Source organism: Dendrobates tinctorius, unplaced genomic scaffold, assembly GCF_039654945.1.
Source record: "Dendrobates tinctorius isolate UK_male_01 unplaced genomic scaffold, ASM3965494v1 ptg000217l, whole genome shotgun sequence".
In the NCBI taxonomy this organism is placed as follows: Eukaryota; Metazoa; Chordata; class Amphibia; order Anura; family Dendrobatidae; genus Dendrobates; species Dendrobates tinctorius.
The window spans coordinates 145,756-157,924 of record NW_027361884.1 but is presented as its reverse complement, the minus strand read 5'-3'; the positions used below and the strand labels follow the sequence as shown (position 1 = coordinate 157,924).

Here is a 12,169-nt window from a genome sequence, read left to right as displayed (position 1 = left end):
GGATAGGGGATAACATTGGAAGAAAAAAAAAATCCTGCCACCGGCGCTCACCCTTTAATGTGATAGCCAGGACTCATGGAAAAACCTTAAAGCATAGTAACACTTTGCAGCATTTCTGTGAAGCATTACTGTACTTTGGCTGAGTGCCAGTATTCTAGAAGTGTGGATTTTTTTATGCATATCTTTCAGTTGTAACATCATTCCTTTTTCCTTCTAAGCACTAAAGAAACAAGTACATCGCAGATGAGGAGATGGAATATGAACCCTGTGGTCATGCTGAAGAGACTCCGAAGTTAAAGTTCATTTTTGTTTGCGTTTTAGGTGGGTACTCTAGCAACAGAAAAACAGCTTCCAGAAATATGTGATATTGAGGCTCAGCTCTATTGAGTTCAATGGAGCTGAGCATCATGACTTCACTTAACGCCAGTTTGGAAGTGGCAGTTTTTTGCAAGGAGGCAGCTGTTCTTCTAATACTATAGTTCACCTTTAATTGAGTCTATTCTAACTTTTTTTTTTCTCTTTTGCAGGTGAAATTTAGTCTTTTAAATAATGTGCATGTTGCTGCTCTGCAATGTTTTTGTTTATTAAACTAATGGTTTTTATTCTAGTGTATTGTTAAAGCGTAACTAAACTTTTTATATATATATATTCAGGGGGGGGTCTTCAAACTTGTGGCCCATCCACACATGCATATTGTTATCAAGTGTTTTGTGTGATTTCTGCAAATGTGGAATGCACACAAAATCCGTGTGTATCCTGCAATAAGTGTGCAGAAGGAGGTAAGTAATTAACCCTTGATGCCCCATCCACCTGTAACATCTGTGCTGGTATATCAGATAAGATGTTACAGGGTTAAAACACAGAAGTGACAGATCTGTCACTTCTCTGTGTGCAAAATTCACAGTAAATATGCAGGTGACTACATTGCATATTTACTGCAACGTGTACCAGTTTTATGTGCAAGAACCATCCATACGCATGTGTGGCTCAGCCCTTGGAATCCCCTGTTTCTTTCCAATGTGTGTGTGTAATATATATATATATATATAGAGAAACAGGGGATTCCAAGGGCTGATCCACACATGCGTATGGATGGTTCTTGCACGTAAAACTGGTACACGTTGCAGTAAATATGCAATGTAGTCACCTGCATATTTACTGTGAATTTCGCACACAGAGAAGTGACAGATCTGTCACAGTAAATATATATATATAAAAATTTGTACGCTTTTAAGGCCTAGGGCTATCAGCAATGATGAAAAAAACCTGTCAATTGCTCTGGCATCATGGCCAAAGTGAGGACTATGCACAGGGATCTGAGCTGATAAATTTAAGGCCCATCCCTTGACAATGTCACTGGATTAATTGCCTGAGTAAATGCACTCTTATTTGAATTATATTTTTAACAGTTTGAGCTTTCGTTTTAATTCAATAAAATATTATTTAAGCTGGCTATGTTGTAGTTGTGTGTGGGCTATAGAAGACTTGTTTAATGGTATTAGGGTTTGTAAAGCCATCTTTGTACTCATGGCCTTCAGGTACTCTGTACTTTTATAGCACCTCTCACTCCCTACTAGTCATTAAGTACTTTAGCTTGCTTGTAGCTGTATTCACATAGCTGTGAGTTAGTTGCCTGAAAGACAAGGCATGAGCCCTAGTGCATGCACTGTCTGATTATCCAGGACCATTCTACTTTCATCTCCTTTTTCTGGCCTGTGACAGAAAAACACATATGAGAATAACCTCATCAGATACAATGGGTACAATTGCATTCTGTAACCTCTGGTCACACGGACACCTCATCATTATTCATTGTGCAAGTGTCAAGCTCCTAAAATTCACAGTAGAAAAAGTCCACAGGGTATGCTGACATGTACATAACATATTCATATCACCACTATACTATAGAAAAGGGAACAAAACCAAAGCAAACGTCATGTTATTTAGAGAAACAAACATAAAACTATATTTGGTCTTATTCCTGTGCTTTACAGCAATGGCATAGCTTCCTTTCTCCATCTTCATTATTGCCAATTTGTGAAACCGTATCCAAACTGGGGAGAGAAAAAAATTTGATCAATATTGCACAGTGCAACATTATACATAGTGACAGTCTGGTATGGCACCTCGGCAACATTGTCACCCACAAAATATTATACATTATATACTGTAATCAAAGATGCTTTTAGGCCATGTGCACACGATGCATTTTTCCCGCAGAACCGCACAGTGATTTACAGTAGCATGTAAATCTATGGAAAAAAAAAAATCTGTGCAGACGCTGCAGAAAGTGGGTGTGCGGTTTTCAAACAACTGCATGTGACTTCTTTTGTGCGGTTTTCTATCTCCCCATTCTCAAAAACCCCAGGGGGAAAACCGCACTGAAAAACCGCATCAAAACTGCACTAAAAAAGGAAGAAATCCGCAGGAAAAATGCAGCTCATTTGACCTGCGGATTTCGTGAATTCTGCGCAGAAAAATCCGCAGGAGGATTTTCCCCGTGTGCACATAGCCTTAGGCTGCGAGTCAGGTCACAATAGTAGCAGATAGGAAAGGAGATAACAAGTTAAGGGCTGTAGAAAACTTTGCTATGTGGAGTTTGCTCATTTTATTTTATAAAAATGTAATGTCTACCCCTCCGCATAGCAATGTTTTCTACACACCAACTCTTATCTCCTTTGTTATATGGGAGGTTCTGAGATGTCTGTGCCTGCAATCAGAAGGGTTGAATGTAGACAACCTGGCTGTGGAGATGTGCAAGTTTTTTTTCCAACTGATTTTATTTTATTTTTTCTTCACTACCTCCCCTACCACCTCCCACCCCAGTCAGTGAACAACTTTAATGGATCCTGTACTGATAGGCTGTGTACCTTCAGAGCAAAATACTTGTTTTCTGCCCAAGATTGCTGATCTAGAAGTTGCTCAGTGTTCATTGTCACTTTTTTTTTTTAAATCAAAGGGCTGGCTTTACACACCTGAATGACACCGCTGCTCAATGAGGCTTCTTGCAGGACCTTCAATGATGTTGGAGATCAAATGATCTCTGATGCTGTTGAAGGTCCTGAAGTACTGCAGGATGCCTCGGTCAGCATTCGGGTGAGCGTTTAACCCTTTTATCATATACCGGAGTGCTATTTGGTGAAGTGTCATGCATCGTGGTGTAGTACAAACCTCTTCACAGTGCTAATGCAGTGCAGACAAAAGACTGGAACTGTTCCCCAGCCAGTGTGCTAATGAAATACTGGCGATAGCATGTACTCAGCCAAACAAAACAACACTGCATGATCTGAGTGACTGAGGGAATATCATTTAGTGTCCGGTGTGTGGTCGTGCACAATTGGAACGATAGTCGCTCATCACCGACTACTGAGCGACAGTTGCTTAATAGTTGTGTGTAAAGTCACATTGACAATCGAGGTGCTAGATGGGCGTAATAGCCTGATAAATCATCCCGCGTAAAAGTAATTTAACAGGACTCCGTACCTTGGGTTTCAACTGGTATGCTTCATCCTGATGTTCCAGGGCATCGTTTATCAGTTTTAACATTCTGTACCGACGCCAACCTCTGACCTACAGAGAGAGTAATGTGGTTAAGAGGATGGAGAACAAATGGGAACGTGGATGAATATGTGAGCAGAACATTACCTGTATGGTAAACACCTCCACCTCCCTGGAACGCTTCACTTTTTCACCATTACATCAGAAATAGCTGAAACCGAATATGAAATGCTATTAAATATTGCATGTGACACCACAGCCTCATGTTCTTTTATGATTCAACCCACCTCTTTTTTGGGAAACATGGACCAATGATTCTTCATAATTGTAGTGTGCAAAATCCTACAAAAAATAAAGACATCTTAGGCTGTGTGCACACGCTGCGGATTTTGCTGCGGTTCCGCAGCGGTTTTGGCCGCTGCGGACCCGCAGCAGTTTTTGCTGCGGTGTACAGTACCATGATTCCCTATGGGAATCAAAAACCGCAGTGCAGACGGTGCGGAATTTTCCTCGCGGATTATCTGCGGTTTTCAATCCGCAGAAAGAATTGACATGTCAATTCTTTCTGCGGATTCTCCTGCGGTTTGCCATCTCCTCCATTGAGGAGATGAAAAACCGCAGGGCAAAACCGCAGAGCAATCCGCAGGTCTTTTGACCTGCGGTTTCACCTGCGGATTTTACAAAATCCGCGCGGATGAATCCGCACATAATCCGCAGCATGTGCACATAGTTAAGGACAAGGAATCTGGGTCAATTCGAATTGTACTTCAGAGCATGTGCCATTTTGAAGCCTCTCTGTAAAAAATGCTATAAATTATAGGAAGCATGCTCATCAACACATGTACTATTTGCCAGTGCGCTTTTCCTACTATGCCATTCATTTAGGACTTCTGGTAATTTGTAGGTGAAAAAATTGTCAAAGTCCTAAATTAATGGGATTCATCATAGGGAGCTAAGCGATTATATCTCCGTGGCTGATGCACACAGAATCTAGATCTTTAACAGGGTGAGTACAGAGTCTCCCACAAATTTTAAGACCCTCACTGCCCTGCAGTGACTTGAATTCCAGAGAAATTTGCCCAAAACGGACCACCCTTATCCACTTTCCAATGCATATCTATGAGAAAAAAAATGCCCAAAATCTGGGGTCACTGCTCTGCCTTCATAAGCCCTGGACACTAGCACTTTTAGGGGAAGAAAGCCCAGGCACTGCACTTCAAATAGACACCAAAACCGGGTTGCTGATTTATGTACTTACAGTTTGTCTCTCAGCCATCTTTCCTCGTAGGCAGTTTGAAAGCAAGTAAAGACATGCCCCATATTCAAATCCTCACCTCAACTTCCTCCTCATCATGATTGGCTGTGCTGTCACTACTCAAGTTTAAGAACACACCCCTTAAAGAAATAGAAAAATAAATATTGAGTTAAACAATAAAAGGATTCGAACCCTAGTCACTGCAAGAAAAAGGCAGCTCCACGTCTTCTTGTGCCACCTAGGTACAAGAGGAAGTGTAACCACCTAATCAAAGTGGTATCTCCGTTCCATTTAAATTACTATATCGAGATCCGGGTAACAGCCGCATACACGCCCCGTTCGTTAACCAGGCCTTGACCATCCAATTTGCATTGAACCTTGGGTGCCGGAGGTCTTGGTCTCATTTCTCTGGAACCACAATTTGCAGCCACATGCTTTTGGTGTCTATTTGAAGGGCACACCTTGGGATTTCTTCCCGTAAAAGGGCTAGCATCAGACCATTGAACCCTCGAAGTTTTGGCATGTTTTTCTTGTAGACATGCATTGGAAATCGATCATATCTCCGTGGCGGTGGCAGTCGGCCACTAGATCTTTCGGAGGGTGAGGGCACGGTGCCCCCCCACACATTTCAGGGCCCCCTCTTCTCGCTGGCACTTTTGGAGAATATCATTCATTTTGCCTAAAACAAAAGTAAAACGCCACATTAAATCGAAAACCACTAACGCAACGTGGAAAAAAAGCACGCCATTGTTTTCTGGGTGAAATTCTCTATTCGATTGACATATCACATGCCAGGGGGAAAATGTTTCGCACCCCCCGCTCCCTGTCAAAATGGCCGACGTTTTCATCTTTTTGCTGGGTAGCTCCGCAGCCTAAGCGCACAGTGACGAGCCACTTTGGGGGATGAAAACCGAGGGAATTCCCCAGATTTTAAGACCCGTTTCGCCCGGCTGCGACTTGCGGTTCCGGAGAACCTAGGCCCTGGCTCTGAGGACCACCACTCCCGTGCCGTAAGCGCCAGACATTAGTCGCTCCCAGGGTGGACTGCTGAGAGTCTCCGCTATGAAAAAGACACCAAAACTGGGTTGCTGTGACTTGTGGTTCAAGAGAAACAGACCCAGAACCGCGAGCTCCCCCCACGTTCCATCCAAAGGATAGTATCGAGAGCCCGGTAACACACGTAGTATATTCACGTTTCATATTGGAATATTGTCCAGGATGCCTCCTACAAACAGAGACATCACTTGTCCCCCTGCTGCCCAGGGAATTTGATTTCTGGGGTCAGTGCATGGCTGTCCATTGATAAAAAAGGATCCTGGTGGTGCAGGCTTGAGGGGGAACAAATGCCCAACAGAGCAGCACACAGCCCCAATAAATGTTCCCTCACATCAGTCTGGTAATTAGCTTTCAAATGACACCCAAGTGGCCCCTCTGGCTTTACCAGAAGTCGCACCAGGGGCCCAATATCTGATTTGGACAGCAGATTTGAAAAGACATTTTGAGGCCTTGGGTCGGTTTTGAGCTTCTGAAACCTCACAATTACCCAGCAGAAGGTACCAGGCCAACCAAACTTGGCAGGAATATTGTCCAGGATGCCTCCTTCAAACAGAGACATCACTTGTCCCCCTGCTGCCCAGGGAATTTGAATTCAGGGGTCAGAGGATGGCTGTCCACTGATGAAAAGGATTCAGGTGGTGAAGGCCTGAGGGGGAAAAAATGCCCAACAGAGCAGCACACAGCCCCAATAAATGTTCCCTCACATCAGTCTGGTAGTTAGCTTTCAAATGACACCCCAGTGGTCCCTCTGGCTTTAACAGAGGTCGCACCAGGTGCCCAATATCTGATTTGGACAGCAGATTTGAAAAGACATTTTGAGGTCTTGGGTCGGTTTTGAGGTTCTGAAACCCCACAACTACCCAGCAGAAGGTACCAGGCCAACCAAACTTGGCAGGAAAATTGTCCAGGATGCCTCCTACAAACAGAGACATCACTTGTCCCCCTGCTGCCCAGGGAATTTGAATTCTGGGGTCAGAGCATGGCTGTCCATTGATGAAAAGGATCCTGGTGGTGCAGGCTTGAGGGGGCACAAATGCCTAACAGAGCAGCACACAGCCCCAATAAATGTTCCCTCACATCAGTCTGGTAATTAGCTTTAAAATGACACCCCAGTGGCCCCTCTGGCTTTACCAGATGTCGCACCAGGGGCCCAATATCTGATTTGGACAGCAGATTTGAAAAGACATTTTGAGGCCTTGGGTCGGTTTTGAGGTTCTGAAACCCCACAACTACCCAGCAGAAGGTACCAGGCCAACCAAACTTGGTAGGAAATCAAATTCGATGGGGAGCAGGGGGAAAAGTGATGTCTCTGTGAGGCATCCTGTCAAAATCAGATATTGGGCCCCTGGTGCGACTTCTGGTAAAGCCAGAGGGGCCACTGGGGTGTTAATTGAAAGCAAATTACCACACAAATGTGAGGGAACATTTATTGGGGCTGTGTGCTGCTCTGTTGGGCATTTGTGCCCCCTCAAGCCTGCACCACCAGGACCATTTTTATCCATGGACAGCCATGCTCTGACCCCCTGAAATCAAATTCCATGGGGAGCAGGGGGACAAGTCATGTCTCTGTATGTAGGTGGCATCCTGGACAATATTACTGCCAAGTTTGGTTGGCCTGGTACCTTCTGCTGGGTAGTTGTGGGGTTTCAGAACCTCAAAACCGACCCAAGGCCTCAAAATGTCTTTTCAAATCTGCTGTCCAAATCAGATATTGGGCCCCTGGTGCGACATCTGGTAAAGCCAGAGGGGCCATTGGGGTGTGGTTTGAAAGCTAATTACCAGACTGATGTGAGGGAACATTTATTGGGGCTGTGTGCTGCTCTGTTGGGCATTTGTTCCCCCTCAAGCTTGCACCACCAGGATCCTTTTCATCAATGGACAGCCATGCACTGACCCCTGAATTCAAATTCCCTGGGCAGCAGGGGGACAAGTTATGACTCTGTTTGAAGGAGGCATCCTGGAGAATATTCCTGCCAAGTTTGGTTGGCCTGGTACCTTCTGCTTGGTAGTTGTGGGGTTTCAGAACCTCAAAACCGACCCAAGGCCTCAAAATGTCTTTTCAAATCTGCTGTCCAAATCAGATATTGGGCCCCTGGTGCGACTTCTGTAAAATCCAGAGGGGCCACTGGGGTGTCATTTGAAAGCTAATTACCATACTGATGTGAGGGAACATTTATTGCGGCTGTGTGCTGCTCTGTTGGGCATTTGTTCCCCCTCAAGCCTGCACCACCAGGATCCTTTTCATCAATGGACAGCCATGCTCTGACCCCAGAATTCAAATTCCCTGGGCAGCAGGGGGACAAGTGATGTCTCTGTTTGTAGGAGGCATCCTGGACAATTTTCCTGCCAAGTTTGGTTGGCCTGGTACCTTCTGCTGGGTAGTTGTGGGGTTTCAGAACCTCAAAACCGACCCAAGGCCTCAAAATGTCTTTTCAAATCTGCTGTCCAAATCAGATATTGGGCCCCTGGTGCGACTTCTGGTAAAGCCAGAGGGGCCACTGGGGTGTCATTTGAAATCTAATTACCAGACTGATGTGGGGAAATATTTATTGGGGCTGTGTGCTGCTCTGTTGGGCATTTGTTCCCCCTCAAGCCTGCACCATTAGCCGGCTCTCACTGTTGAATGTGACATACTGAGGATGAGAGCCGGCTAGCCTAAGCGCACAGTGACGAGCCACTTTGGGGGATGAAAACCGAGGGAATTCCCCAGATTTTAAGACCCGTTTCGCCCGGCTGCGACTTGCGGTTCCGGAGAACCTAGGCCCTGGCTCTGAGGACCACCACTCCCGTGCCGTAAGAGCCAGACATTAGTCGCTCCCAGGGTGGACAGCTGAGAGTCTCCACTACGAAAAAGACACCAAAACTGGGTTGCTGTGACTTGTGGTTCAAGAGAAACAGACCCAGAACCGCGAGCTCCCCCCCACGTTCCATCCACAGGATAGTATCTAGATCCCGGTAACATACGTGGTATAGCCACGTTTCTTACCCAGACCTCGACTTGCCTGATGGCATTGGCATGTCGAGAACCGGGTAACGACCGTGGCAAATGGCCGTCGCTTACCGGGCCCTCGACGTGCCAATTGGCATGGAAGGGGAGATTTTTCGGAGGGTGAGGGCACGGCGCCCCCCCACATTTTAGGGACCACTCTTATCACAGGCACTGAGTGAGACTGCCAGGGACTCTGCGGCACTGCCAGGGACTCTGCGGCACTGCCAGGGACTCTGCGGCACTGCCAGGGACTCTGCGGCACTGCCAGGGGGCAGGTTGTCAGGGGCTGCAGGAGCCCGGGGGCAGGTTGTCAGGGGCTGCAGGAGCCCGGGGGCAGGTTGTCAGGGGCTGCAGGAGCCCGGGGGCAGGTTGTCAGGGGCTGCAGGAGCCCGGGGGCAGGTTGTCAGGGGCTGCAGGAGCCCGGGGGCAGGTTGTCAGGGGCTGCAGGAGCCCGGGGGCAGGTTGTCAGAGGGCGGAGGAGGCTGTGGCAGGCCGCAATGCTGTGTAGGACGCTGTGTGGTGCTGGAGAGTGCTACAGAGCCACACAGCTCTCTGGTGTCATGACAGGTGACTGTATATACATGTATACACATACATGAATGTACGTGTCATGACAGCTACTTTGACGATACGTACATGGATTTTTACTTACCCAAACAAAGGATGAAGAGGCTAGCTGGTCCACATTATGATGGAGGCCGGAGAGCATCGTCCCTCCATCGTGATGTCGTCCAGCAGGGAAATTTGTTGTCCTTGCCACATGGAGCCAGTTCAGTCTCTGAGATGCCTTGTTAACTAGTTGAAAAAAAAAAGGAAATTATTGAATTTTAAAATTATTTTTATTCTAAATCCTATTAATTCTATTAATACATTAAATATGAATCTTCATCCATGAGTGTATGTTTCCAGCAGACACAGCGCGCGGTGGCGGCTTCCTCAAGTGTTACCTGTGGGTTATGCTCTGTTAGCTAATGACAAACAGGGAAAGAAAAAAAAATGAATTATCGAATTATTGTATTTTACTATTATTTCTATTCTAAGCCCTGCTAGTGTTCACAGCAGTGATAACACAGCCCCCTGCATGTCAGCTCACCCTCCCACCCACCGGGACAGCCTGTATCCCCGCCGTGCCCCCCACAGCTGACCCCATATACTGTGCTGAGCATCCCCTCCCTCCACCCCAACTGGACAGCCTGTATCCCTGCCGTGCCCCCCACAGCTGACCCCATACTCTGTGCTGAGCTACCCCTCCCTCCACCCCACCGGGACAGCCTGTATCCCTGCCATGCCCCACACAGCTGACCCCATACACTGTGCTGAGCTTCCCCTCCCCCCACCCCACCGGGACAGCCTGTATCCCTGCCATGCCCCACACAGCTGACCCCATACACTGTGCTGAGCTTCCCCTCCCTCCACCCCACCGGGACAGCCTGTATCCCTGCCATGCCCCACACAGCTGACCCCATACACTGTGCTGAGCTTCCCCTCCCTCCACCCCACCGGGACAGCCTGTATCCCTGCCATGCCCCACACAGCTGACCCCATACACTGTGCTGAGCTTCCCCTCCCTCCACCCCACCGGGACAGCCTGTATCCCCGCCATGCCCCACACAGCTGACCCCATACACTGTGCTGAGCTTCCCCTCCCTCCACCCCACCGGGACAGCCTGTATCCCTACCATGCCCCACACAGCTGACCCCATACAGTAGCTATGTATTGGTGGTGCCCATAGGGGTGTACATACTTACCAGCAGGCGGCTTCCAAGCTTTAAATTTCCCACAGCACACAGAGCCCGGCGAGATGGACAGTGACCCGGCCTCACAGGACGCTGGCCCCGCCCCCGCCCACACTGTGCAGAGAACAGGGGATTGAGTGACAAGCTGCCCGGCCGCGTCACACATCTCCCCGCCCCTCCCACTCCACTGCCCTATGTCACACACAGGCTCACAGAGCGCTGACACCCGACCTTCCTCCTCCGGACGCACACCACTGACTCCCACCCCGGCCAGACAGCATGGCACAAGGGGGATGAATGGGATGAATGTCTGGCGACAAAAGGAAATAGCCCCGCCCCCATACCCGCCCACCGGCCACACAGTGCAGAGAACAGGGGATTGAGTGACAAGCTGCCCGGCCGCGTCACACATCTCCCTACCCCTACCACTCCACTGCCCTATGTTACACTCAGTCTGGCAGACCTGCCCCCGGTCTCCTGCAGCCCCTGACAACCTGCCCCCGGTCTCCTGCAGCCCCTGACAACCTGCCCCCGGTCTCCTGCAGCCCCTGACAACCTGCCCCCGGTCTCCTGCAGCCCCTGACAACCTGCCCCCGGTCTCCTGCAGCCCCTGACAACCTGCCCCCGGTGTCCTGCAGCCCCTAACAACCTGCCCCCGGTCTCCTGCAGCCCCTGACAACCTGCCCCCGGTGTCCTGCAGCCCCTGACAACCTGCCCCCGGTCTCCTGCAGCCCCTGACAACCTGCCCCCGGTGTCCTGCAGCCTCTGACAACCTGCCCCCGGTCTCCTGCAGCCCCTGACAACCTGCCCCCGGTCTCCTGCAGCCTCTGACAACCTGCCCCCGGTCTCCTGCAGCCCCTGACAACCTGCCCCCGGTCTCCTGCAGCCCCCTGACAACCTGCCCCCGGTCTCCTGCAGCCTCTGACAACCTGCCCCCGGTCTCCTGCAGCCCCTGACAACCTGCCCCCGGTCTCCTGCAGTCCCCTGACAACCTGCCCCCGGTCTCCTGCAGCCCCTGACAACCTGCCCCCGGTCTCCTGCAGCCCCTGACAACCTGCCCCCGGTCTCCTGCAGCCTCTGACAACCTGCCCCCGGTCTCCTGCAGCCCCTGACAACCTGCCCCCGGTCTCCTGCAGCCTCTGACAACCTGCCCCCGGTCTCCTGCAGCCCCCTGACAACCTGCCCCCGGTCTCCTGCAGCCTCTGACAACCTGCCCCCGGGTTCCTGCAGCCGGTTCCTTCAAAAAAGCTATTTAAAAATGTCATTTAAGGCAAAGCTTTACTGAAAGACATTAGCATTCTATTAAATAAGGCAATCCTGCCACCTTGTGGTCTCTGATTAAAAAAAAAATACAATGATGACACCTGGTGTTCATTGCGGTACTGCAGACCAATGTCAAAATTGAGCGCCCGGTAAACTGCGTGAAATGGGCGTGAAAAGGGGCCGGCGGTTGAGTGCCTGGTAAGGGACGGAAATTTTCGTGTTCTACGATTTGCGCCAAATTTGTACCGGCGGGCCGTCGGGCACTCGGGAACGCGTTGGCGGCACCAAAAGCTACCTCAAAGCTACGTAGCGGGCTAAACACGCACCTCAGCAAAAAAGATCCCACCAGAGTCAAGCTGTTGAGTATGGTG

General features: G+C 49.2%; 1 long non-coding RNA gene across 2 annotated transcripts; it reads right to left on the bottom strand.

Annotated features, from left to right (window-relative positions):
• Positions 1–1,147: 1,147 nt before the first annotated feature.
• LOC141058894 (uncharacterized) lies at positions 1,148–11,006 on the bottom strand. Of its 2 annotated transcripts, none has more exons than XR_012222347.1 (5): positions 10,544–11,006; positions 9,451–9,593; positions 3,646–4,893; positions 3,484–3,570; positions 1,148–2,054 (listed from the first exon to the last, which is right to left on the bottom strand). It is a non-coding gene; the product is annotated as an uncharacterized lncRNA (long non-coding RNA). The 2 variants fall into 2 exon arrangements; XR_012222346.1 differs by having other exon boundaries at positions 10,548–11,006.
• Positions 11,007–12,169: the final 1,163 nt, after the last annotated feature.